We start from the raw sequence: 27,867 nt of genomic DNA, 5'->3' as shown, positions 1-27,867 counted from the left end.
GTGTTTATATAAGTAATGATAGTAACAGATTATCATCTGTTTGATAAAATAGGGAACAATGAGTCCATACTGACCTGTAAATGAATTAATAAGTGAAAGTCCGATGAGGAAGGGGATATTTACTTTATCTCCATGTTCTTCCCATGAATTATTTCTTAGTTACAAAGGGGGAAGACAGAAGCGTGCGGTGGAGAAACCCAGCTGGTAGAGAAAGTGATTACTGCTGATCAATATCAGTAATGGAACAAACTGGAGGAACAACAGCATTACTTCCGTGATATCCGGCCAAAGACATAAAATCTGAATGTAATCCAAAGGAAACACTGGACAAACCCAAATGGAGGAAGATTCCATGAGACACCTGGCCCGACATCTTCAAAGATACCAACGTCCTCTTTCTTCATTTCCTAGGCTGCTCAAAGAAGACACCACAAAAGGTGCCAACTTTAACAATGGGAATTTATTAGCTTATAGGCTTACAGTTTTGAAGCTGTGAAAATCCCCAAATCGAGTCATCATCGAGGTGATGCTTTCTTCCTAAAAACTGGCTGCTGGCAATCCTGGACTCCACCCCCTGGCAAGGCGCATGGCAGTGTCTGCTGGTCTCTCTCTTTTCCTCCTGGTTTTTCCACTTTGAACTTCTTGCTTCCCTGGGTCTGTCTGAATTTCACTTTCTTATCAAGGACTCCAGTAAGAGGATTAAGACCCACCCTGAATGAGGTAAGCCATTCCTTAACTTAAGTAGTCTCCTCAAAAGATCCTACTTACAATGGGTCCATACTCACAGGAATGGATTAGCTCTAAGAAAGTGATTATCTGGGGTACAAACAATTCCGAACCACCACATCCTTTTTGTAAGAAATACACCCTAAAGTATTTAGGGGTGGTGGGGTATCAGGATCGTAACTTCTCTCAAATGGTTCAGGGGTGGGGGTGGTGGCATTATTTTGTACTTTAATTGGAATTTCCTACTGTGTTTGAAACAATCTCAAAATTTTATAAAAATTATTATACTAGTTCCCTATTGCTGCTATAATAAATAACCAAAACTCAGTGGCTTAAAGCAAATGAACAAAACAACAAAGTTGTGGACCACAAATATGATGTTGAGTGAAAAAAGCCAGATCCCAAAGAGTACATAGGGTCTGATCCATCAATATAAAGTCCAATAAACAGGCAAAACTAAGCTATAATGCTTGAGGATGCAAGCTTACGGGACAAAACTGTAAAGAAAAGGAGGCAATTAATATAAAAGTCAGGGTCCTAAACATTTTTGAAGGAGAAAGAGTGAGCTGGGACCAGAAGAGGGCAGGAGGTGGGTTTCTGTAGTGCTACCAATATTCTATTTTTTGACCTGTGTGTTTGTTACAAGGGTTCACTTATAGCCTTACCATCAAGCAGTGCACTTTCCTCCACTAGTGTTACAGTGCCCAATAGCAAAGTAAAAGAAAATCTGTGGCTAAATATTTTAGCTATTTTTATAGCTCGGATTTTCCTGACAATAGATTTTTTTTTCTTTAATTTTGTGTACTGTATGGCAGAGTCACGTTTCATTATTTTTCCATGTAAGTATCCCACTATTACAGCACCTTCTGTTGAATTTTTGTTTTTTGTTTTGTTTTGTTTGTTTGTTTTTTGGGAAGTGCAAGGACTGGGAATCAAACTCGGGTCTTTCTTCATGGCAGGAGAGAATTCCACCACTGAATTACCCTCTCAACCCCTGTCAATGGATATTGTGGATTAATTTATAACTCTAGTTCGATATGATCTAACGAGCCCATTAATTTTTTTCACAACATGTTGACCACTGGTTAATCACCTTTATATCCAGGTATTACTATAAATCAGTATGAAAATGGATGAAATTTCTATAATGAGCAAGTCTAGGGCACTCCTGATAAGCACAACGGCTGAAGGAATGTCTCACCAGGCACACGGGAAAAAATTTGGCACATTTGAAACTGCCTTAGAAATAAACACAAAAGGTCTTCTTTTTCTAGAAAAGTACACAGATATTCAAATATATGAAGTTGGTATTCTTTATTAATCACGTCATAATTTAACCCTTTTATAAACCACGTGGGGTGTGATTAAGAGATTAATGATTACCTACTGTAAGCCTTAAATCAATTTGAGCTCATGGACTATTGGACAAATGATTATTTGCATTGCCTTCAATAATGTGCACTATTTAATGTTTGACTCAAATCTGCTTCACACTTACTCCACTACTTAATTCCCTTAATACTGGAAGTGCAAACATTGTTTCTGTCTAAAGAGGATCTTTTTTTCTCTCTGGATCCCACTGCTCCCTTCCCAAATGTCACCACTTCTCTGGGGTGCCGATGCCCTCTGCCAGTAAACATGCTGTTTATTAGTGGCTTGCACAACACAAGCATATTCGTTCCCCACTCATTCAAATTATGTGATTCTGGCCACGGTCCCTTACCTCTCTCCTGGAGGTGTGGTTATGTGACCCAGCCCTGGTTGACCACAGCGCCCCGTGCACTGCACTGAGTGGGCATGTGACCCAAACCAGGCCGCCTACGCCCTTTTCCAGAACTTTCTTTATTTGATGTTGGAGAGGAGAGGCCATGCCAGGGCCAGGGGAGGAGGGGGCCACAGACCAAAATACATGAATTAATGAGCTACCAATGACTTCAGGAAAGGGAATAAGAGAAGAAAGTCAAAATAGAAAGGTAAGCAAAGGAAAGCAAGAGACAGAGACCAGGTAGAGGGTAAAAGGCAGATACCTGTTGAGAGCAGAAGTGAGTTTCTGTATCTACTTGTGTATGGAGGCTCCTGTGGGCCAATAAATCCCCCTTTTTGCCAGTACTGGTGTTTTGATTGGATTTCTGTTACTTACAACCAATAAAAAAAAGCTTTTAATTTTGTATATTTATTTTGAATCTAACCAATTTCTCTTATTCATTCTAATTTACTGGAGTCTCCTGGATTTTCAAGGTATGTGATCTTATCATTAGGAAAAAGAGATAGTTTCAGATTATCTTTCTCAAAATTTTAATCCAGATATTTCATTTTGCTTGTCTTAAGTAGAAAACAACATTAATTAAATTAATAGAAAACAACATTAAACTAGAAAACAACATTAAAATAATTCCCACAATGTGAGCTCTGCAAGTCACAACTTTATGCTTTTCTTGGTCATTCCTACAACATAAAACAGTACCTGGCCCAAAATAAGTGCTCAAGAAATATCTCTTGAGTGAGTGAATCATTGGTAATAGCAAGGATACTGTTTCTAATATTAGTTGCAACGGTTGCTTATATTTTGCCGTTTAGGATAAAACTTACTGATGGTTTTGGTAAATAGTCTATTAAAGACTATTTCCATTCTTTCTATTCTTAACTCAGTGTTTTATTAGTAGCATCTACAAATTTTTTAAATGCCTTTTCAGCATCTATTGATGTGATCTTATGGTTTTCTTCCTTTAATTTAAGCATGAAATGGATTGCACCAATAGATTTCCACCCTTACATCTTGGAATAAACCCTACCAGTCATAATTAGGTCCTTAGATACACTGATGTGTAACATTCTACTTAGAACATGTGTTTATATTCAAAATTAAATCCAGCTGGATTTTTTTTTGGGGGGGGGAATCTCTGTTAGGTTTTGGTATTTAACATATGCTTGTTTTATAAATGAATTGAAAAGCTTTTCATCTTCTTCTTCTGAAACTTAAATAACAATAAAATTATTTTCTCTTTAAAAGTTGCATAAGGAAGAAGCAGAAGAAGATGGCGCTCACCAGCTTTTTACCTGCACCAACACAGCTATCTCAGGACCAGCTTGAGGCTGAAGAAAAGGCAAGATACCAGAGATCACAGCAGACCTCACTGGTCTCCTCCAGGAGAGAACCCCCCCCATATGGGTACCGGAAAGGCTAGATACCTCGTTTGTTAGAGGATTTTGGAGATGGCGGTGCTTTTCCAGAGATCCATGTGGCCCAGTATCCACTGGATATGGGACGAAAGAAAAAAATGTCCAATGCCCTGGCCATTCAGGTGGATGCTGAAGGAAAGATTAAATATGATGCAATTGCACGACAAGGACAGTCAAAAGACAAGGAAAACCTCTGAACAAACGTGAAGCCTCTGTTATATCTCAGCATTCCTATCCATCAGTCATACATCATGCTTCTACCATGTGCTGAGATTTTGTGCCTTGGGAATTAATTGCATGGTGAAAATGTCCAAAAGAATTAAAGATATACCTATGGGTAACAATGAGAAGAAGAAAAGGAAACATCTGTCCTTGTCAATAGCTCAGAAGGTGGAGTTATTGCAGAAGCTTGATGGTGGTGTATCTGTGAGGCATCTTACGGAAGAATACGGTGTGGGAACCACCACTATATATGACTTAAAGAAACAGAAGGACAAATTGTTGAAATTTTACAGTGACAGTGATAACCAAGAACTAATGAAAAATAGAAAAACATTGCATAGGGCCAAAAATGAAGATCTTGACCGTGTACTGATTGAATGGATTCGACAACAAAGAAGTAAAAATATGCCACTAACTGGTTTGTTGGTCATGAAACAAGCTAGACTGTACCATGAAGAACTGAACATTGAAGGTGAGTGTGAATATTCAGAAGGCTGGCTGCAGAAATTTAAGAAGTGTCATGGTATCAAGTATCTTAAAATCTGTGGTGAAAAAGCTTTTGCTGATCATGAAACTGCTGAAAATTATATTGATGAATTTGCTAAGGTAATATCTGATGAAAATCTTAGTCCTGAACAAATTTATAATGCTGATGAAACATCTCTGTACTGGTGCTATGTACCTAGAAAAGCCTTAACGATGGCCAATGAGAGGGACCCAAAAGATTTCAAGGATGCCAAGCAAAGGTTGACTGTTCTTGGGTGTGTAAATGCTGCGGGAACACACAAGATAAAGCTGGCAGTGACAGGAAAAACCCTATATCCTAGATGTTTAAAAGATGTGCACAATTTACCTGTGCATTATTATGCAAATAAGAAAGCATCAGTAACAAGAGAAATATTTTCTGACTGGTTCAATAAATACTTTGTGCCAGCAGCACGTGCTCACTGCAGGGAAACTGGGCTGGAAGGCAATTGCAAAATTTTTTGTTCCTGGACAATTGTTCTGCACATCCCCCTCCTGAACTTCTTGTGAAAAGTAATGTTTTTGGCATTTTCTTTCCCCCTAGTATGACATAAATAATGCAGCCTTGTGACCAAGGAATTCTACGCTCCATGAAGAGCAAGTATAAACACTTTTTTTTGAACAGCATGCTTGCTTCAGTTAACAAAGGCCTGGAAATCCAAGAGTTCCTTAAAGAATTCAGTCTTAAGGATGCCATCTATGCAGTTGCTAATGCTTGGAATGATGTTGAAAAGTCAACATTAACAAATGCTTGGCACAGACTTTGGGCTACAATGATGTTTGAAAATGACCCGGCTGATGAAGAGTTTGAGGAATGTAGAAACTCTAATGAGAAGAAGATGATATCAAAACTCATAACTTATGCCAAAAGTTTATCAGCTGAAAGTGTAAATAAGTTGGAAGAAGCTGATATTGAAGAAATGCTGAACATTGACAATGATGCACCTGTTGTGCATCCTTTGAGTGATGGGGAAATTGCTGAGATGGTGTTAAGTACAAATCAGAATGAAGAGAGTAGTGATGATGGCATGATAAACACAGGTGGAAAAATCTCCATAGACCATATGGTGAAAATGTGTGACCAATTGATTGCTGGCCTTGACCCATATGCATTTATCAGTGAGGAAGATTTTATGGCAATTTACTCAATTAAAAAGAAACTGCTTAGACAGAACCCTGTGGTGAGGAGACCAGTTACACTAGGGAAAGTCTTTTAAAAGTCCCTCAGTGATAATGCCTCTTCATCACTTGAGAATCCTCTCTTTGGCTCATCATCACATGTCCAGTCACACCTGGTTTCAGTGACAATGGCAACACACCAGAGGTTTTACTGCTTCTTGAAGATTCTCATGCAACCATAAGTGATGAACATTTATTGCATGCATATGTGTATTGATATTTACCTTGGTTTTAATCATCATAAAGTTTAATAAAATATTTTCCTTAGAAATAAGTTTAATCACAAAAAAAAAAGTTGCATAAAACTCAGCTATTATCCCATTGCCTTTTCCAACGGTAGATCTTTCATCACTTTTCCAATCTCTTTTATGGATACTGACCTACTCAATTTTCCACTTCTTCCTGATTTAAATGTGGACATTTATATTTGGCAGGGATATAATCTCACTTTTGCAGTTTAAAAATTTGTCGCCGTAGAGTTGAGTGCACTATCTTAAGGTTCTATGAATCACCCTTGTATCTTTGATTATTTCCCTTTTCTCGCTTTTACTCTTGTAAATTTTTTACTCTTTGTTTTCCGAATCAGGCACACAAATCTTTATATCTATTTTCTTGTGCTGTTCAAAGAACCAGCTATTTATTGTTTTATTTTTATCTCATTAATTTTTTTCATTTTTTTCTCATTTCATGGGGAAAGTATACTTTGCCTTTATTCTTAAATAATTAAAACATCTAAAGGCTCTAATATTTCCTCTGAGTACAGCTTTTACTCTATGCTCCTTTTATTGCTTGCAAATAGTTTGTAATATGACTTCTGATTTTTCCTTTGATACAAAGATTACTATATAGAGTTTATTTTTAAATTTCCAAATTGTAGAGTCTTCTTATTACCTTCTGTATTTATTTTTAATATTACCAGATTGTGATCAGAGAACAGTAACTATAAAAATCTCTTATCCTTTGAATTTGTTGAGGTCTTCTTCGTGGCCAAGTATGTGAGCAATTTTTTTGAGTAATCCAGAAAAGAATATTCTCTATTCAAGAGATAGAAGATTCAAGCATATGTGATAAATCTGACTTTTTTTTATTAATTCAACTTATCTCTCTTTAAAGTCTTTCCAAGGTGAAGATAAGAGAGATAAGTTTATTAAAAAGTGTCTCATCATAAATATATTTGCATTTCTAATAGTTTTGCTTTACAGATCTAGTGGCTATTTTACATTTACAGGTTTATATAACATCTTCATAAACTGTGTTTTTTGCCATCATATAATATCTTCCCTTATGCTATTAATGGCCTTAATCTTAAATGCCACCCTATCTAAACCTAATACTGCTAGTTTTGTATTTCTGCATTTGTTATCGTAGCCCCGCCTCCTATATTCAATTTCTATTACTTTGTTTCAAAGGTTTCTTACAAACTTGGCTTTGCTTTTTTAGCTCAGTCTGACAGTGTCACATTTTTAATGGGAAAATCAAATTCATTTGCATCTAATACAGAGTGATGTATTTAAATTTATTCTTTCCTTTTCACGTGAGTTAACTGATGAAATTAGAACAATTTCTTCTATGATCTTCCCTTATCTTGAAGATTGTATTCCCGATTTTTATTTGGTTACTTTTTGTTGGCTACTCCTTTCTTGAATATTTTCTTCAGAAAATAAGTGTTCTTATTTTCTGAGTTCTTACATAACAGTTCATTTCTTTTACCCCAAGGGGACGTGGTAGCTTGGCTCTAGGGGGATTTTCAGGCTGCTGATTCTCTCCAGGGTCTGCAGAAGTGACTCCGTTATCTCTAGCTTCCTATGTCACAGATGAGAAATCTGTAGACATTTTTATATTTCTTCCCTGTAGATCATTTGTTCTCCCTGTCTGGAAGCTTCTAAGATTTTACACTTTATTCTTAAATGAGTTCAAGAACTTCTCCAATACACACCTAGGTGTCTTTTCTCATAAATCCTACCCGGAACACGATAACCCATTTGAATTTACATACTCCAGTCTTGACTTCTAGGCTCAGAATTTTTTTTTTCTTATGTTTAATTAATGACTGCCTTTCCTCCATCTGTCCCTTTCTCTCCTTCTGTTTCTCCTGTTATTCCTGTGTCATGGGTCCGGGATCCGTTTTCTCTTGTGCTTTCCATCTCGTCACATTTTTGCTCTGTGCTTTCTGATCCCCCAGGCAACTAATTCTGTCTCGGGAGTGACCGTCATCTTCTTCAATTCACTTACTGATTTGTTTAATTGGAGGATCACACATTTCATCTCTCAGAAGTCCTTCTGTGCTGCAGCCATGTCTCTTCCTGCACTTTCACTGTTCTTGTTGGATTGTATTCTGTCGCCACACCACGCCATACATAAGCACGCCTTCTCTCTGTCCTCCTGAATGACTTCTCTTGGGCTGCAGGCTGGTATTTTTGTCATATCACTGGGGTGTGGGAGTGCCTGCTGGAGGACCCCAGCGACTGCAGTTTCAGAAGTGGAAAGCCCAGGCATCTCTCTACCCTTCTGATCTGGCCTGAAACAGCAGGCAAGCTTCCCGGCCCCCACGAGGTGTGGAAGGGGAGACCCCCTGCTGCAAGGCCTCCTCCCGCTCTCCCAGCCTCAGAGCAGGAAGGACACAGCCCACGGGCTCATCTTCTCCTAGGTCTCCCGTGGGACACACACCACGGGGTGGGGACAATCTTCAGTTTTCCTCCCAGGAATCCTCCAGCCTCTGTAGGTGCCTTCTGAGGCTCCCGTGGAGCTCACTGTGCTAGTCTTCAGAGAAAGCCCAGCCTGGAAAGAAAGGTGGGTACGTCCCATACCCCAACGTCCAGAGCTCAGGGCTATCAGCCCAGGGCGTGGTCTAGTCAGGAGAGGCTGACTGAGGAGGATGGAGAGTGGAAGGACAACAAGCTGCTTTACCTTGCCATCTTAATTTGGGGGAGAATACTGGCAGGACAAATTCTGTTCAGTGACTATTACATAAAGCCTATTCCATTCCCAAGTTCATAACTACTTTGAAATGTACTTCTATACCTCCTCCCTTCTGCAGTCATTCATTATCCTATTCCTTAACAAAGTGCCTGGCCCTCTGACTCCAAGAATCCATGCATACACTTGATACCCAAGGGTACAAGAATCTTCTGCTTTTCCCTTGGCTATATTTATTAAACAATACCTTTCAACCTCTACATTTTAATTCAGGGAGTTGTGTTGCCACACACCGGCTACATCAATAAAGCAATCATGAGAATTCTTTCTGTTTTTCTATTTAAAAAACATTCTCATACTCGTCTTAAAACGGACTGTTTGGGGTATGTGGTGTCTTCTCCAGCATTTCATGATGTGATTATTTTATTTCAAGTTGCAGCTCCGTACAAACATGCCCTCTTGTAATGTGCACTGCAGCTCCTTCCACCAATAAGTAAGGAATCTGTTTTCCTTGAGAGCTCTAGGCTGGACCTGGGACCTGCTTGACCTGCAGAATGAATTGCAGTGATTTCACAAGAGTTCTGAACCTCTGAATACCTTACGGCTCTTATCCTCTGAAACCCTGAGACCGCCATGGAAAGAACTCAAGCTGGTCTTCAAGAGGAGAAGCCACAGAAAGAGGGAATCCCAGACAACAGACAAAAGCCAGCAACTACCACTCACAGTTATGTGAGTGAGGCCATTGTATGCCCTCCAGTCCCAGGTGGGCCACCACTCATTTTCACAAGCTACTGGAGAAGGCTGTGGCAGACTCATCCCCACTGAGCCAGGTGGAAAATACTGATCTACAGACTTACGAGCAAATAAAATGGTTGTTATCTTAAGCCACTAGTTTCGAGGTGGTTTGTTTTGCCACAATAGATAACCAATATGTCAGGCCAAACCATTGCTTTCCAAACCAATCCAAGGTCAATCTCGGTCCAAATAAATTATTTGCTTCATTTATCAATGGATGTCATTCTCACCTAGAAGACTTTATGTACTTTGAAGCTACCAAACCCACTAGCTCTTGTGATTTTTGTGTTAGATAATTCTTGGGCAAAATACAGTTTCCTAAATTCTTTTATGCATAAGCTTTTATAATTTTTATTATAGTAACTTCTGTTTATTAAAAGAATCTCTCTAAGAAGCTCAAAAACTTTAGAAAAATTGCACAGCCCCTACAATAGGGAAGGGTAACTATATTCCCATTTGTTAGATGCATAAATGCACACAGAAGTTAACCATCTTCCCCAAGATTACATAAGAAGTCAGGACTAAAGAGAGTACAAAAATAAAATAGAGCTGCCACTATGATCTTTTTTTTTTTTTTTTTGGCCTGTCTAAGGTTCTGTTTTGTGTATCACTCTACTGCCCATGTGAATCAATTTTATAGATTATAAGGTGATTTTAGTTACCTACAGAATTCTTCAAAATATTTCACACAAAGATTTCATTTAGCTTGACTCATGCTCACAGAGTCCATCAACCATTTTAATTTGGCATCAGCAGGATGGATTACATTTTTCCCCTTATGACACAGCAACAACTGCCAAGTTTCAACTCTCATTTCCTGGATCCTCCCCTCATCCTGAAAAATAAACATTACACACATTGCTCGCTTCGTGATGAGACCACATATTTTAAGGAGCTCTCTGTTAAGAAAACTGATGCAAGTTAAAGTACTGTCATTTTAATGATTTATGGTTCCTGTCGTTGGGGATAATGCGAAAGACTTGCTTCTGGGTTTAATCTCTTTTCTTTTTTTGCAAAATGGAGCATCACTCTTTAAACATTTTCACTTCTTGATCATCTGTTTTTATGACATCCTAAATTTATTTTGACTAATAACTCTATCTCCAAAAATAAACATATGAGAGATTCTGGCATTCAGAGCACCATTTTTCTTTGTGACTATCAAGGCAAAACAGTGATTTTTAAGCTCAGCGATTAAGAAATTACACGTCTTGCCATCTTGCTAAAGCTAATTCTCTCACTCACAGAACCTTATGCTCCTAATATTATCTTAGTATTTATGGTCATTAAGTTTAGACCATACATGTGGCATCTACCTCCGATAAAGTCCATTGTTTTCCATCTAGAGATTCAGAAGCTGGCTGCCATTGGAGAGAGATGGGGGACTCACATTGCTGCTAATAATTACTAATCACCAAAAATATGCTGGCTTCAGTCCCAATGATTAGAGTTCTCCCTTTGAACTGGGTAAACATTTGAACACCCGTACACTGTGACAGTCTCAAAATGGAGGATTTAGCTATGCTTTCTCATCTAAAAAACACCCTGCTTTATATAACAGAAGATTGGAACTGAGGAAACACTAGAAGAAAACGCACAACAGATGCCACACTCTCACTCTTGAAGGGTTAACAGCTGACTCTAAAAGAATTTAACCTGCAGCACCAATAACCCCTAATGGTTGCTTGGCAGCCAAGGATCAATTCCAGAAAACATCCTCAAAGGCTGAAACACTTTGCTCCTCCTCCAAGACCAAGTAATTCAATTCAATGGGAAACTGTAATTAATTTATTAGGATTCAGCCAAGTTAATGATCTAGAAATCTAGGCTATTAATTTTGAGTGAAAGGCTACTATTTATAAACATGGAGGAATGATTTATGATGCATGGTTTCCAGCGGTTCTAAACCAATGAACAAGCAGCAACGATAGATAAAAATAACAGGCGTCTCCAACCTACATATAAGCACCCACATCTGCGTTCCTGTGGCCCTGAGCCCTCGCCAGACGGCAGCCGGTGAGATGGGAAGTACACCAGGTGTGCAGACAGAAGAATGAGATTTGGGACCCGGCTCTGACATTTAGTGTATATGTGATCTAGGGCGAAAGAGAGATAACAATCACCCCACAAAATGTTGTAAGGGTTAAATGAAAGCATTTAGGTATAAATATTTCACACTAATAAGTGCTATATGGACACTATTTAAAATTTAGAAATAATGTGTCCATTGGTATTTTTAAAGTACTCCAGGTTCTAAACTGGTAGTAGACAGAAGACTATGCATTGAGCACAAGAGCAGAAGATTCACAGATTTTCTGTCTATAGATGGAGCAGACAGTAAATAAAGCAAGTAAAGCACAATCTAACAATTTTGCAATATTGTGATAATCTCCATTACCTGATAGGCTGAGAGAAAGCTTTCATTATTTTTTCCTGCTTACACTTTTCTATATGAGATACTAAGGAATAATTAAGTCTTATAAGTATAGATTGTTTGCTTGGTACCATACTCTTTACTTCATAGACACAAAGACAAAATTTAAGAAGATCGTGGGTTACAGGGAATATAGCCTGTAAATTACATGATTAAAAGTGGCTGAGTCCTCTCCTATTAGATTAATCTTTCTTATTAATTCCTTCTTCCATAATTTCCCTTGGTCTAAGTCTGATAAAATTCCTTAATCATATCAAGAAAAATCAAACGTCTAATGACTAGCACAGGTTCTTTGTAACATTTCTACAATTTCAAACTTAAGTTTGATGCCTATTTTACTAAATGAAACCAAAACACACACTCAAATGCGTTCTTTCTTTCTAAACCAAGGTAACTGAATTCCTTTTGGAAATCAGAGGTAAGAGGCTTACTGGCCCCAAAAAGTGCATTATTACATTCCAGAAGCCATGTCTGAAAATCACAGACTTGTCCACTATCAATATATTAGTGTCTGATAGGAAAGTCATCTTCAACTGCTACAGAACTTACTTAAAAGAGCAACAGTTGGATTTTAATTCCTGGTGGACTCATAACGTGGCCCTCTGTGGTGGTTTTGAGCAATGTATACTCCAAAAAAATATGTTCTTAAATTTAATCCATTCTTGTGGGTATGTATCCATTGTAAATCAGACCTTTCGATGAGGCTACTTCATTAAAGGTGTAGGCCAGCTCAATCAGTATGGGTCTTAATCCTATTACTGGAGTCCTTTTATAACTGGAATGAAATTCACACAGAGAGGGCTGCCAAAAGCTGAAATCAATGGATCTCAAAGAGGAGAAGCCAGGAGAGGCCACCATGTGCATTGCCCTAAAGACCAAAATCACACTGATGACAACTTGATTTGGACTTTCTTTTAGCCTCAAAACTGTGAGAAAATAAACTCCCATCATTTAAGCTGAACCATTGCATGGTATTTGCTTGAGCAGGCAAGGAATTAGAACACCTTTTTGGATACTGTTTCTTTTATTTAATTGTTTAATAAATCTTGGTCTTGTGGCATGGTCCCTTCTCTACTTGCACTCTTTCCCTTGGACTGTTCTACTCCAATAGATTTCAGTACACCTAATGATGACTCTCCCAATTTTGTGTCTGCACACCATATATCTCTTCTGAGTTCTAGACAGCCTATCTGGTACCTTCACTTGTATTCTTAACAGCATTTTGAATTTAATGTGCCCAAGACTTAAGTCTTAATCCTCACCTCCCATCCTCACCCAACTTGTTTCTTATTTTGTCACATCATAATAAATGGTGCCACCATTCTCTGTTTTTCAGAGCAAAACTAGTCTTCCTTGATCTTATACAGTATTTCACTCCTCACATCCAATCAGTGGGCAATTCATGTCAATTCTACCTTCAAAATATATCTCTAATCTTCCAATTCATTCCATTTCCATTACCAAAATCCTGATAGAACCTTTAAACTTGCCCATTACAAAAACACCTGCTAATTGATCATTCTGCTTCTAATCCTGCCCCACTACCAACTATTTTCTTTGCAACACCCAAGAGCGGGCTTGTGACCATGTAAACTGGATTGTATCTATCTTCAGTTCCTAACACTCCAATAGTTTTCAATTACAGAGAGATTATAATCCAAGCTGCATACAACAGGGCACTGTATGATTTGGCTACTGCTTTTCTTCCAACCCTACCTGGAGCCACTCTCTATACTACTTTTCTGCCACATTGGCTTTCTTTTAGTTTTGTGAAGATTCTAAACTATTTCTTGCTTCAAACTGTTTTCTCAACGTGCAATGTTCATCCCCAGCTCATCTCTTCTAATTCTAGGCTTCAACTTTAACATAAAGTCTTCAGGGAAGCCCTCCTGTGCCAGTTTGAAAGGATTATGTATGCTAGAAAAGCCATGTTTTAATCCTGATTCATCTCGTGGAGGCAGCCATTTCTTTTGAACCCTATTCAGTACTGTAGGTTGGAAACATGATTAAATTATCTCCACAGAGTGCCCAATCGTGAGTACAATCGTGAGTGTATACACTCTGATTAGAGGGAAGTGTGATTGCACCCATTCCAGGAGGGTCTTGATTAGTTTACTGGAAACCTTTAATAGAGAAAACATTTTGGAAAGAGCCCAAAGAACCACGAGAGCCCAAACTGCCAGAGACCCTGGGAAATGAAGAAGGAAAATGACCCCAGTGGAGTCTCATGAAACAAGAAGCCTAGAGAAAAAACTAGCAGATGTTGCCATGTTTGCCATGTGCCTTTCCAGTTGAGAGAGAAACCCTGATTTTCACTGGCCTTTCTTAAGTGAAGGTCACTTCTTCTTGGTGCCTTAATTTGGACATTTTTATAGACTTGCTTTAAGTGGGACATTTTCATGGCCTTAGTACTGTAAATTTGCAACTTAATAAACTTGCCTTTTAAAAAGCCATTACGGGGCGGGCGACAGTGGCTCAGTGGCAGAGTTCTCTAACTGCCAAGTTAGAGACCTGGGTTCAGTTCCCAGTGCCTGCCTATGTAAAAAATAAATAAATAAATACCCATTCAGTTTCTGGTATATTGCATTCCAGCAGCTTGCAAACTAGAACATCTCCCTAATGACCTTATTTTAAAATTCCCTTAGCCTTTATGTTCTATTTCAGCAACCTGTTTGCTTTATCTAACAAACTTCCACAAGCTCAATTTTACTAGTTAATTTGTTTATGTCACTTTCCACCCCCAGAATGTAAACTCTAAAAATGCAAGAGCCATAGGCTTGCTGTTTAGCCCTATATCCCAGGCACCTAACATAAGTCAGCACAGAGCAGATAGGCATAGACATTTGGCAAAGAAATAAGTAAACTGGATGGCCTCCAAAATTCCTCCCACCTCCACAAATCTGCATGGTGAAGTCAGCACTTTATCTTGAAAAAGATACCTGAATGCTACGCATTTTATAACTTAGTTTTTTAAATTATAAATCCTATACCTCAATTTCCATAAAGTAATATTGTATTAGCTGGACTTCCCAATAAATATTTAATCATAAAATACAATATGTAAAATAACCATAAATCAAAACATGCTGAACAAATGAATGAATTATATTCTTTATCTTTATAATTTAAACCCGCTCAATATTGATAAATGTTTGTTCACAATCAGCTTTAGGTTTAGGCTAATCAAAGTTATCCCTTAATGAAATGCACAGAATAAAATTCCCATAGGACTGATTCTCTTTAAATGACCAAACACAGACCTGAAAAGACTTGTTTTGTCCTTGATGCTTTTAAAATTTCTCTAAGTGCCGTCTCTTTATACACCAAAGCAAAACAGTTATCACTACTACATCTCAACACACAGCTTTCTCAAAATTGTAAATAATACAGTCAAAGCTAGAGAATAATAATAACATAAATTATCTTTATGTTATATAATTCTATCGAATATATGAAGTCTTCTAAAGCATGTATAAAAATGGCTACAACACATCCTAAAATGGAGTATACTATTACTTTCCAAGGTTCAACTTTACTCTGACTCAGCAAAATGTTACCAATCCAATTAATAACGTCTTGATTAATATTAGGCAAAAGATTTTTAAAGAAAAAAGATTGTTTTCCAAATTCCACCACATTTATACATGCCTAATCCGATCTTGGCAAGGAGAAAAAGAAATGTAAATTAACTTTTATTAAATTTATCTGCCCTAGGTGGCTTTTCTCGATAGGCCTTTCAAAAATCAATCTTAATGACATTATTGATTGTTATATACGCAACTGTGAAGATTAAGATGAAGATTAGGATAAAAAATACGTTAGGATAAAGTAAGTAGTGTTTTCTTAATGAAATAAAAATGGTATTTGTATAAGAAAAGAAGAGCATTGCTAAGAAAGATGCTTTTATATTTATCACCTATTAAGGATAAATGACTTTGTTCTGTGACAGACATGGCAAACACTCTTATCCCCCAAAGGCAAACCCAGAAGGAGCAATGCTTCCTTTCTCAACAACCTAGAAAATAATGGGTTCGGAGAAGCTAAAAAATTATGGAAAATGGTCTTACTATTTGTATGATAGAAAGAAAAAGAGATTAGCTGTTGGTTTCCCTACAAAAAGACAGCAATTGGGGGAAAACTTCAAGAAGGCTTTAACCTCATTTCTCACAACTTTCCATTGCTCAAAAAGGCAGCCAGGGCTCTGTGAGTGACAGGAATATGTTCAAAAAGTACAAGAAAAAGATGTACCTTATTCTCTTGTTTTTTTCATTTTCAGTTATAATTTTAAAAAAGTCAAAGTTCAAAAATCTTATATCTGATGATAAATACAGGAACAGAAAATATCAGCACTGAAGGTCAGATAAGTATTATAAAGGTCATCCGCATAGGGGTAAAAACTGAAATCATGAAAATAGGATTGGGAAACTATGTGCTTCCCGAGGAGAAGACAGACTACAGAGGTTTAGGTGAGAGTTTGGTAGGAGCAGAGAGAAAATATAGATGATGGATCTGGATAGCTAAAATAAGAGAGAGAATAGAAACAAGGAGGAGCACTGGAATAAATGGTCGACTGATTCAAGGGAACTATGGATGAGAAATCAAGACAAAGCATTTTGATATATACAATAATGTTAAATGTGGGCTCTTTAAATATGTCAATATTTTATTCCAATCAGCACTTATGAAAAACCAAATTTCAGATAACCTGCTAACTAAATAATATTGCATTGTGAAAGCTTAAATGTCAATTTTGCTCAATAAACATGATGTAGTCATGATTAAAGCAAGAATCACATAAATTTTGCAAAGTGGGGTCGGGGGAAGGATCATGAATTTCCAAATATGAAAAACATCAAATGTTTTTCTTACCTAAAAAATGTGAGAAAAATAATATGGATTTTTTTTTTTAGGTGCATGGTCCAGGAATCGAACCCGGGTCTCCCACATGGAAGGCAAGCATTCTACCACTGAACCATCCATGCACCCTAATATCATGGATTTTAAAGCTGCAGACAGAGCACTGGTTTATTTTATAGCTGGGAAATGGAAACCATTCTGCAAGGATCAAATAGACCATATCCAAGAGGGACAGACTTCTCTCCTTTGTGCCTGTCAGCAGACACCAGCCACAGGATGGCATCCACAGAGCTCGTCATCCACAGAACCCAAGTCCAGGAAGATCTAGGAGGATAGCAAAATATTTTTTTGAGGTATCTATTATTTCTCCTGCATTTTACCCTTTGAAGTAGAGAACTGGCTCTTCGCCTCCCTGCCTCAATGGAGAATTACAACAGAAGCTCCTGAGAAAGCCAAGACCCAGTAAAAACACTAGGGTTGGGGCAAATGAGACCCAAGGCTGGACAGAGGAGAGAGGACCAGCTCACTGCTCCCAGTAGCTCTTGGGCAGGTGAGAGGACATCATGGGGACGGCTGCCTGGCACCCCAGGGAAGCTTGGTCCCCCCACCCTGCTTAAGTTTGCAGGTGCCAAGCACAGCAGGGCAGTTGCACCGCAGCCAACCAAAAGAGGACCGGGCTGGCTGGAACAGTGGGGCTCAGGGACAACCAATGTCAATAGCTGTCACACAATCTGTTCAGAAAGATCACCCCAAAGTCAGGGCACAAACACATGGGACCAAGACTCCTTTCTTTGTGGCCCAGGGGGCAGAGGCCTGCAATCAGCAACTAAGAAAATTAAGAAATGAGATATATTTCTTGCAGTTTTGATCTGTAGACTAAAGATCTCTACCCACTTAGTTCTGACAACTAAGAACTAAGTTATGACTGTGAAAAAGAGAAATTCAGGAGGGAGGAGAAAAAGGAAAGGCAAGTGAGGGAGACAGCATAAAAAGCAGCAATAGTTAACATTTACTGAGTGATCACACCTCCAAGCAGTTGGCTAAAGACTGAACTCTGAGAACAACCTGTGAAATAGGTGTTATTATCGCGTCCATTTTATAATCAGAGAAACTGAGGCTCCTTAAGACCTGCTTAAGGTCATAAAGTTGTTAAATGGTGGATTTGACCAGGTTATTCAATAAATTGCAAGAGAAAAAATAAAGAAGAAGGGTAAGTCCGTAGGTTAAAAAGAGGCCCAAGAGACAATTAAAATGCACGTGCAGTCCTTGTTTGGGTTCTGATAACACAACTGCAAAAAAAAAAAAAAAATTACAGATAAGAGGGAAGTGTGAACACTGACTAAATGCTTGATGAGAAAAAGGAATTACTGTGTTGTTTTTCTGCTGTGATAATGACTCTGTGGCTATATATCTAAATTCAATCAATAAATTAAGATTTGAACCCAGGTGGTCTGAGTCCAAAGAGTAAGATATACTCCACTTCAAGAAATTCTGAATATACACTAACTAAATATAAAACAAATCAAGAATGGAATGCTTTTCTCTACTTCCCTGAGTCTAGATATGCTTTGCCTATAATTAAGGGGGCCACCATCCCACTTTGTCTAGGTCAGACTCAGTTTATACCTGCCGCCCTGGACTAATTATTAACAGGCCCTTTCACTCGCAAAAGGAAAGTGATTTAAACAATAACTTATATGGACACTTTGCCATAACAGGCATTCAATAAATGTTTATATCAGTGAGTTGAGGAGCTAATTATTTTTATAAATTTCACCATCAGTTTCATTTTTATAGCCAACATGCCTAGTACTTAAAACGCAATTCAATTCACTAAAGAAAAATATTGATTTATAAGTCAGGAATTATCTACAACCCTATTCATAAAGGGAGACATGCCTATATTCTGATTAAGTAGAATATGAAGCATCCTTTCCTGCTTTTCCTTCTATCTTCATTCAGAAGATAGATTGTATTCGATTTGATGTGACCAGAGTGAAAAATCAAATTAAGTCAAACGATGCTGATCATATTTGGCACTCTGCAGGGGGAAAATGGGAGTGCTTTTGCCTGGAAGAAACCTGACTGAATCCGAAGGGCTGCAGTTGATTTTGGGGAATGGCAGTGATATGCCTGAGGGGGAGAAATGTGATATGGGAAGAAGAGAAATAAGAGAGGACCAAATTGCATAAGGAAAAATAAGGACAAGTACAGTAATGAGGACACATTTAAGCCTCTAAGTCCCTGGAGGCAGGAAGCAGACTTCTATCACTTACTGATCACTGGAGAGCACAGTGAACACAAGAGAGAAAAGAGAGAGCTTCAGGAAGGCCATGCTGGGATGATGGGAGTACGAGGAAGTCAGGGACACAGATGCCAGCAGGCCCTGTGGCTCCATTCTGGAATTATTCTCTCTTCAAACCAGTAACCTATGAGATTATTGCTTAATTCACTCCGTTATTATTGAATGCAAGACATACTGTCCATTTACAGGGAAGAAAAGAAAATCAAAGAATTTCCTTTCAAATGCTTCAAATTTGCCTAAAAGATATTTAAGCTGTGATCTTATATTTTAAGGGGAACATTCTTACTAATTTTGCCACACAGTTTTAGCGGCATGGTATTTCACTGAATCAATATATTCACTTAACTGCCCCCTTACAGAGACCTTTAGAAATGGAAATCATCATCATTTGGTTCAATTTTGCCATTTAAAAACGGAAAACTGAGTTCCAGCATGTACCCTGATAGGATGTGGCGAAAAGGACACTTTGCCCTGCGGTCTTCCTCCAAAAACCCACAAGCCCAGGCAAACCATAAAAAATACATCAGACATACCTAAATTGAGGGCTGACCTACAAAACACCCGAACAGTCCTCCTCAAAACTATCAAGATCATCACAAACAAAACTGTCACTGACCCAAGGAACCTAAAGAGAGATGACAACTAAATGTAATGAGGTGCCCTGGATGGAATCCTGGAAAAAGCACATCAGGAAAAAAAGAGTGAAATCCAAATGGAGAATTTAGTTCAGAGTGATGCAGCAATATTGGTTCCTCAGTTGACAAATGTACCATAGAAATGTAAAACATTAACAAATAACTGATGAGGTAAAATTCTTTACGGGCAGCATTTCAATCAATAAATTAAGAAAAATGACAGAATTATCATATTATTCTTTTGCAGCCCCTAATGAAATAATCCATTCTGATCAAGAACTGGTAAGTACTGAAACAGCCAGTTGGTCAAAATCTGAGCTGTCTCCCCCTGTGCTTCTAAATAAAGTTTTATTGGAACATGGCCATGCCCATTCATTTACATATTGCCTAAGGCTGCTTTCCCACCACAATGAGAGACAGCATATGGCCCACAAAGCTGAAAATATTTATATTTACTATCTGGCTCTTCACAGAAAACATTTGCTGACCCTTGAGCTAGACAACCATTATCAACCTCTAGGGAAAAAGCTGATGGAGAATTTTATAATGGATGGATCAGGCTGACAATACCTGTATTTAATAATTAATCTTAACATGGCAAAAAGAGAAACAAGATGTCATGTGCCTCCTAATGCAATGCAACAGGAAATACATACCACCACCTGTGAAGTCTTCTTGCCAAAAACCTGAAAATGTGATTAAACCTCAGGTTTTAACTACCAGCTAACAAGAAATATAGGGGACAGAAAACAAATTAAACTACTCCATGGGAAAACAATTAGTAGAAATTCACACTATAAGAAACTTGACCAGGTTATTCAATAAATTGCAAGGGAAAAAATAAAGAAGAAGGGTAAGTCTGTAGGTTAAAAAAGAGGCCCAAGAGACTTAACTAAAATGCACGTGAAGTCCTTGTTTGGGTTCCGATAATATAACTGCAAAAAAAAAAAAAAAAATTTACAGACAAGAGGGAAGTGTGAACACTGATTAAATGTTTGATGAGAAAAAGGAATTACTGTGTTGTTTTTTTGCTGTGATAATGACTCTGGCTATATATCTAAAAGGCAAGTCTCCTTATTGATTTAAAGACGCATATTGATGTGCTCACAGATGAAATAATGGAACATCTGGACTTTGTTTCACAATAATCCCGCGGGGAAGGGCAGATGGCCATATGCTGATCATCGCTGAAGCGAAATGACTAGTAAATGGGCGTTCATTATGCCACTTTCTCTACTTTGAATATGCTTAAAATTTTCCATAATAAGAATGAAGTCCATCAGCACAGCTTTCTGTCTTTACTTTCCAACACCATGGTCACGGATGCTGCTTTCTCTCCCCGCCCACCTACCACATGTACTCGTGCATTAACCAAAGATTTCCTGAACACATATTACAGGCACTGTGCTAGGCGCTGGTGCTGAACTTCCCCTCAACGCATGTACAATCCAGAGGTGGGGCCCAGTAAGTAACTAATTTATCGCAAAGTGATGACAAATGCCGTGAGAGAAAGGCTGATAGGGGCTGAGGGAATGCAGAGAATGTACAATCCGCCTGTGTGTGCACCTCCTACCCATCAGTAATGTTACTTTATAGTATGTTTAACCCATCCTGATTTTCTACATTCTCTAAGCTGCCCCCAGTTACCTCATTTTATAGCCTACTGCGTGCCCACTGACACCCCGAAGCGAAGCACGTTATCCTGGGTGCGCTCTGCTACCCACCTGCCTCGCCACCTTTGCGATCACTTCCTCTGACAGGCCGGAAGTCCCGCCCCCCTTCCGGGCTCTCCTACTGACTTCCTGTTCACTGGGTTTTAACCACTGCACACACTAATGGCTGACGCAGCACTAGTCTCTTTCTTCTACCTGTTTGCCCATAACTCACAGGCCTGCCGTGCGACTAAACGGAAAGAAGGGCCATCCGTGACTTCACATGAAGGTATCCACCAGTGTAACCAGATGCCAAAATGGAGACGAAAAGCGTCAAGAGGAAATTCGGACATAATAGGGGTAAAATAAACATCAGGAAAAAGAAATGACTAACAGCCCAACAGCATAAATTAATAGGTTTTGACATTAAGTAAGGGAAGTGGTGTGCTTTGAGCTTTGAAATTTTTAAGACACTTTGAGGCAAAATTCTTTTGAGAGTTTCTGTTTGCTTTGCCTGTGTTGGTTATTTTACTGTTGTTATTGTCGTCGTGTAGTTATTTTTGGCTAAATTATGGGGGGGCGCACTCAAAAGAGATTTGGCAAATTCAGACAGAGATGTGTGAAACAAAAGCTCTGCTAAATGATCTGGATGGAGTGCCAGGGACATGAGCTATTGGCCTCTCTACACCTAAGAACAACTGCAAAGTTCATAGTTATTTTGGGAAAGAACACAATAGCAACACTATAGCAATTTAACATTTAACGAATACATTGTGTTATAACATCCGAGATGAATTCTCAAATTGGGTGACCATGAATTTTGGCTGTGACTCCCAGCTCTCTCTAATGCCCAGGCTCTGCAGTCTTGGGCAGATCACTTGGTAAATCACTTAATCTTTCTGAGTCGTGACTTTTTTATCTATGAAATTAAGATTCTGGGCTACGGACCTTCATGCCCCAACATTACAGTTTCTGTAATTAGACACAGCCTTTCCATATGTATTGAGGTGTTAGCAGTAATTCAAGTGAAAACTGAGAGTAGTTATATCCTGCAAGAGCAAAGTGCTAGTAACACTTTCTAATTACTCCATGTTGATTAAATCTTGCTAAATTTTTAACATAGGTTCTGGCACATAAAAAGCAACCTACTATAAATATTAATTTATTATTGTAAATTACTTCTAGGAAAAGCAAATTGCTATAAAACAATATTAAAATATGTGTGATCAGGGTGGCACTTCGAAGTAAAAAAAAATCTGGATTTAAATCCTGACTCCTCCATTCACTAACTATATGACCTTGCACATGTTATTTAACACATCTGAGCCTCTGTTTCTTGACTGTAATGTGGAGATGGCACTCAGATCTGTTGGAAGGATTAAGTAAAAATAACAGATGTAAAATGCCTGGCTAAACAAGTATGAGTTCATTTGCCCCTATCAAGTTCTGGATGTGAAATTCCTATGGGTGTATCTGATCTCTACCCTGCTTGTGGTTTCATGTGGATTTTCATTCATAAAGGACTCTTCTTGCCCTGTGCGATTCACTTAGCAAATCTGGATCTGAATCCTGACTCCTCCATTCACTAACTCTATTCACTAACTAAACATGGGATACCTTCCCATATTTCAGGCACAATATAGCTAGCTCAGGATCTAGTCAAGGAGACAGGTTTATATGCAGAACACAGCAGTTACAATTCACTGAGATTAACTGCTGGTGGTACAAAATCCTACTGGCACCTCAATAATCATTCATCCACTAGTACAACTTGTTCTAGTTTGCTAGCTGCTGGAATGCAGTATACCAGAAACAGAATGGCTTTTAAAAGGGGTAATTTAATGAGTTGCTAGTTTGTAGTTCTAACGCTGAGTAGATGTCCCAATTAGACAAGTCTATAGAAATGTCCAATTTAAGGCATCCGGGGAAAGATACCTTGGTTCAAGAAGGCCAGGGACATTCAGCTTTTCTCTCTCAGCTGGAAGGGCACATGGCGAACAGGCTCAGGGTTCCTCTCTCATCTGGAAGAGCACATGGCAACCATGGCGTCATCTGCTAGCTTCTCCTGGCTTCCTGTTTCATGAAGCTCCCCAGGAGGCATTTCCCTTCTTCATCTCCAGGGCCACTCGCTGGTGGACTTCAGCTTCTCGTAGCTATGTCGTTCTGCTCTGCTCTCTCTGAATCTCTCATTCTCCAAAATATTTCCTCTTTTATAGGATTCCAGTAAACCAATCAAGACCCCCCAAATGGGTGAAGACATGTCATCCCCTAATCCAGTTTAACAACCACTCTTGACTAAATCACATCATCCAGGGAGATGATCTGATTACAGTTTCAAACATACAGTATTGAATAGAGATGATTCTACCTTTACAAAATGATATTTTGATTAAAACATGGCTTTTCTAGGGAGCATACTTCCTTTCAAACCAGCACACAACTCCTTCATTGTAAAAAGTCCGGGGCGGGCCACGGTGGCTCAGCAGGCAAGAATGCTCACCTGCCATGCCAGGGGACCCGGATTCGATTCCCAGTGCCTGCCCATGTAAAAAAAAGTCCTATATCTATATCTGCATCAAGGGACTATGGACTTAAAAGCATATACTAGTTCCCTGTGCCTAGCAGTGCTCTCTTAAACATTTTATAATCTTATCAAGAATTTTGATATATATCATGTTATTGGATATTCTGTCTTACTTGGATGAATAAAAATGTAAAGAACTTTATAATTTAGAAAGTACTTTCACACATATTCCCTCTGGTCCTTGTAACAACCCTAGAGGTTAGCTCCTGATATCACCTATGTGTAAATCAATAGGTCTATTAAGGTTTGTGAGTCTATCTCCTAATCTGTCAAATAAGATTTCAAAAAAAGACAAATAACAGGGCAGAGTTTTCTTTCACATTTTCCCCAAAAGCCACTGACTTTTGCCTTTCTTGCTCTTCTATGTACTACAAATATTCATACATGAAATATCTTGAAAAATATTTACTTTTAAATGTTAGTCTAATATTTGAGGTTATATTAGTCAAACTCAATGCCTATCAAAAATGCACACCTAGCTTCCTATCAACCAAGATGGCTATTTGAGATGCTCGAGGATGCCATTTCTCACAGTCTTTACACAACTAGCAAAAAAACAGGTAAAGCCATCTTGTTCAAATCTGCAGAAAATGATTATAGGGTTACTGTAGCTGGGCAATTACCAAATCAAGAAAACACAGCTTTAAAAAGGGTAGAGGTGCACGTGTGGTTTAGTCAATGGTAGAATGCTCACCTTCCATGCAGGAATCCTGGGTTCAATTCCAAGACCATGCACCAAAAAAAAAAAGGGGGGGGGTGAGAAGCTCGTGGTGTCCTGGCTGGCCCCTCCCCCACTCCACTTTCCATTGCAGTGTGGAGCCAGCCTGCACTCCCACTTTGGTCACTCAGTTTGATCTAGATGGAGCAGAGTAAACTCTATGCATCTACTACTAGGTGCCTGTATGTCTGTGCCAGTCTATTGTGCAGCAATCTCAAAAACTGAATCAGGAAATTCTTTGGCTCGCCCTCCCAGAGCCGGCCCTACAGGAAGAACCAGCTTGCCAACAGCTAAAGCAGTGTAAGAAATTAAGTCAAAACTGCCTGGGACAAAGGATTACCCATTTTAAGTCATTCAATAGAACACAGGGGAGAGGGAGAAAGTCTCCTCCATAGGGAATAGAGGAAAACTTCAAATTCTTATAAATGGAATTCTTTACCACTAGCAAGCCCAAACCCAGAACAAGATGCAGATACAAAAAGCACAGAAAGGACCCTGCACTTCACCTTCACCTTAGGCTAATCTTGACAGGATAGTTAAACTCAAGGAGAGCCCCAGTCAAAGCAAGGCCAATGGGCAAGAGACCCTGAAAGGTGACATTTACATTGGTTTGTTTGTTATTTGTTAGCACCTAACGCTCTTGTCGTAGCACTAGCTGAATATAAACCTGAGAGACAGCTCAAGGACTAAATTCCAGTTTAAACATTGTAACATATCAAAATGTACAGTGTACAACAAAAGATTATAAGACAGGATATGATGACAGGAAGAGGATAAAAATCCAGAAACTTTGGGCTACCAGACAAAGATTTTTTTTTTCCAAATGATCCTGTATATGCTCCAGGAGATAGAGGAAAAACTAAAGGATATAGGAAGAACTATAGGAAAACAATGAATGAACCATATGAGAATTTAAATAAATACAAATTTTAAAAAGGAACCACACAGAAATATTGGAATTGAAGACCACAATAACTGAAATGAAAAATGCCCAGGAAGGTTTCAAGAGCAGACTGGAGCTGGCAAAAGAATCTGTGAATTCAAAGACAAGAAAATTGAAATGATTCGGGGTGAGGAGCAGAGAAGAAAAAAAGCACAAATAGAGCCTACAAGACCTACGGGACACCACTAAATGCACCAATGCATCCAGTATGGGAGTCCCGGAGGGAGAAGAAATAGGGAAAGCACAGAAGGAATACTGGATGGCAGAAAACTTCCAAAATTTAATAAAAGATATGAACATACACATTCAAGAAGCCCAACAAACTCCAAACAGGTAATGACTGAAAGAAGCCAAAGAAAAGCTTTTAGGCTGATGATAATTTTCTATTTTTTATTTGGGTGGTGGCTGCTCAGGTGGTTTACCTTGTGAAAATGCATATGGCTGTAACTCTGCTTTCATGACTTACGCACTTCCATGTATCATCCATTAACAGTAAAGTTTACTTATAAAAATAATGTTTCCTTATGGTTATACATAATACATATAACTCAAAACAGTTAGGTAAAGGAATACAGTGACTGTTGAAACGTCTACAAGCTGCACCCAGGGAGGTTTTAAAAAACTTCAATCTGATTGTTGGCTCCCCTGCTTAAAATATTTTACTGCCATCCCACTCTGTCCTCTGCCAACCTCACGGCCATCTCTCTCACCACTTCCTCCCCCTCCCCACCTTGCTCCATCCCCTCCCCAATTCTACCCACTGTCCAAACGGGGATTTCCCCCACCCCCACCCCCAGTTCTCTAGAATAGATTCCAGGCTTTGGTATGCTAAGTGCCCTCCCCTTAGCTCTTCTAACTGCTCCACCACCCCAACCAATCCCACGTCCTCTCCTCCCCTGGGGCGTCCTTCCTCTGGCAAAAATACTCATTAAATACTCATTATTCCCAGTGTTAGACTGGACCCTGCATGCTTCCATGCCCCCACACCCCGCCGCCATGTCTCACTGCAGTGGATGACCAGGCAGGAGTCTATAATCACTACCGCGCTGTCAGCTCCCGGACAGCCGGGCCCTATCGGGTTGGCACATCCCGCCTAGCATGGTGCCTTGCACACAGTAGGTGTTCAGTAAGTCCTCCCTGAATAAATAAAGTCTGCAGAATCTTTCAACACCTTTACTTCAGAAATATCTTCCTCTACGATGCAAGATAATCACATGGCTGTCTAAATTCGCTGTTTATCCATCTATCTGTCTGTCTGTCTCATTTAAGCTTTCTCCAGCAGAAAAACTCATTACTATAGACCAATCAACCATGATCTACATAGAGACTCATAATCAACATTTTTAAACTTACTGCAGGCCAAAGAATAACTGAATTTCATTCCAGATAAAATGTTGAGCTCTGCAATGCTTTAAGCTCCTCCTAATTATGTGTCCCGCTGTTGAAGGAGAATTGTTTGAAAGTTTCAAACTCTTCCATCACTATCTATAAAGACAGGGAGAGGGAAAACATTAAACTCACTATGTTGCTAGTTTCTCAGCCATCATTATCATCATGGGTCATTTCTAAGGCCCCATTATAGTAAGTGAGTCTATGTTAATTGAATCATTACTCAATTATTCAGATGTCATTATTTTATAATTTTTCATTAAAACATTTTAGATATTCAAATGAGAATTGGAAATACGTGTTTTTTATTGAGACACAAAAATTTAATTAAACATTTTAAAATATATTTTGTATATATCCAACAAAAGATATGCTGAATAACTTTTTACCTATGCATCATCATAATTAAGATATAACAACTTCAACTATTTCAGTGATACCATATGGTCATAACTAATGTGTTATCCTTTTGACTATCAAATATTCTAACAGATTCTTGTGAAAATATATTCTATTTATTATGTGTCTTATAGAGTTTCCACGGAAAGCATTTACAGCTCTAATCTGACTATTTGAATGTAGCCCTTGATATTCTGACTCGAAAGATTTTTGCCTGCTAGCTATACTAATTTCTTGGCCATGACTCAAATCTATCTACTATGTGTAATATGAGAAAACAATGAGTCAATAGTTAAATCAATCTCTAGGGACACATCTCATTCATTGTTGTTTCTCAAATACTTATCCAGTCATTCAATAACTAGGTCACCAAGTGCCCACTGTGGCACCAGAGTCTGGATTAAACAC

At 38.7% G+C, this 27,867-nt stretch overlaps 1 protein-coding gene across 2 annotated transcripts in view; it reads right to left on the bottom strand.

Moving 5' to 3' along the window:
• The window catches only part of RNF182 (ring finger protein 182), a 34,339-nt gene extending 7,122 nt beyond the window's left edge, over positions 1-27,217 (bottom strand). The window contains exon 1 of one of the 2 annotated variants that reach the window (XM_077143925.1): positions 27,025-27,217. The gene's annotated coding sequence lies outside the window, so the exon portion shown is untranslated. Of the gene's footprint in view, positions 1-74; positions 282-27,024 lie in introns of those variants that run through there. The other variant, XM_077143923.1, reaches the window with a different exon arrangement.
• Positions 27,218-27,867: the final 650 nt, after the last annotated feature.

The sequence above is a fragment of the Tamandua tetradactyla genome, chromosome 25 (assembly GCF_023851605.1).
Source record: "Tamandua tetradactyla isolate mTamTet1 chromosome 25, mTamTet1.pri, whole genome shotgun sequence".
Lineage (NCBI taxonomy): Eukaryota > Metazoa > Chordata > Mammalia > Pilosa > Myrmecophagidae > Tamandua > Tamandua tetradactyla.
Note: the sequence above shows the minus strand (reverse complement) of the source record. Positions and strands in the feature narration are given on the sequence as shown.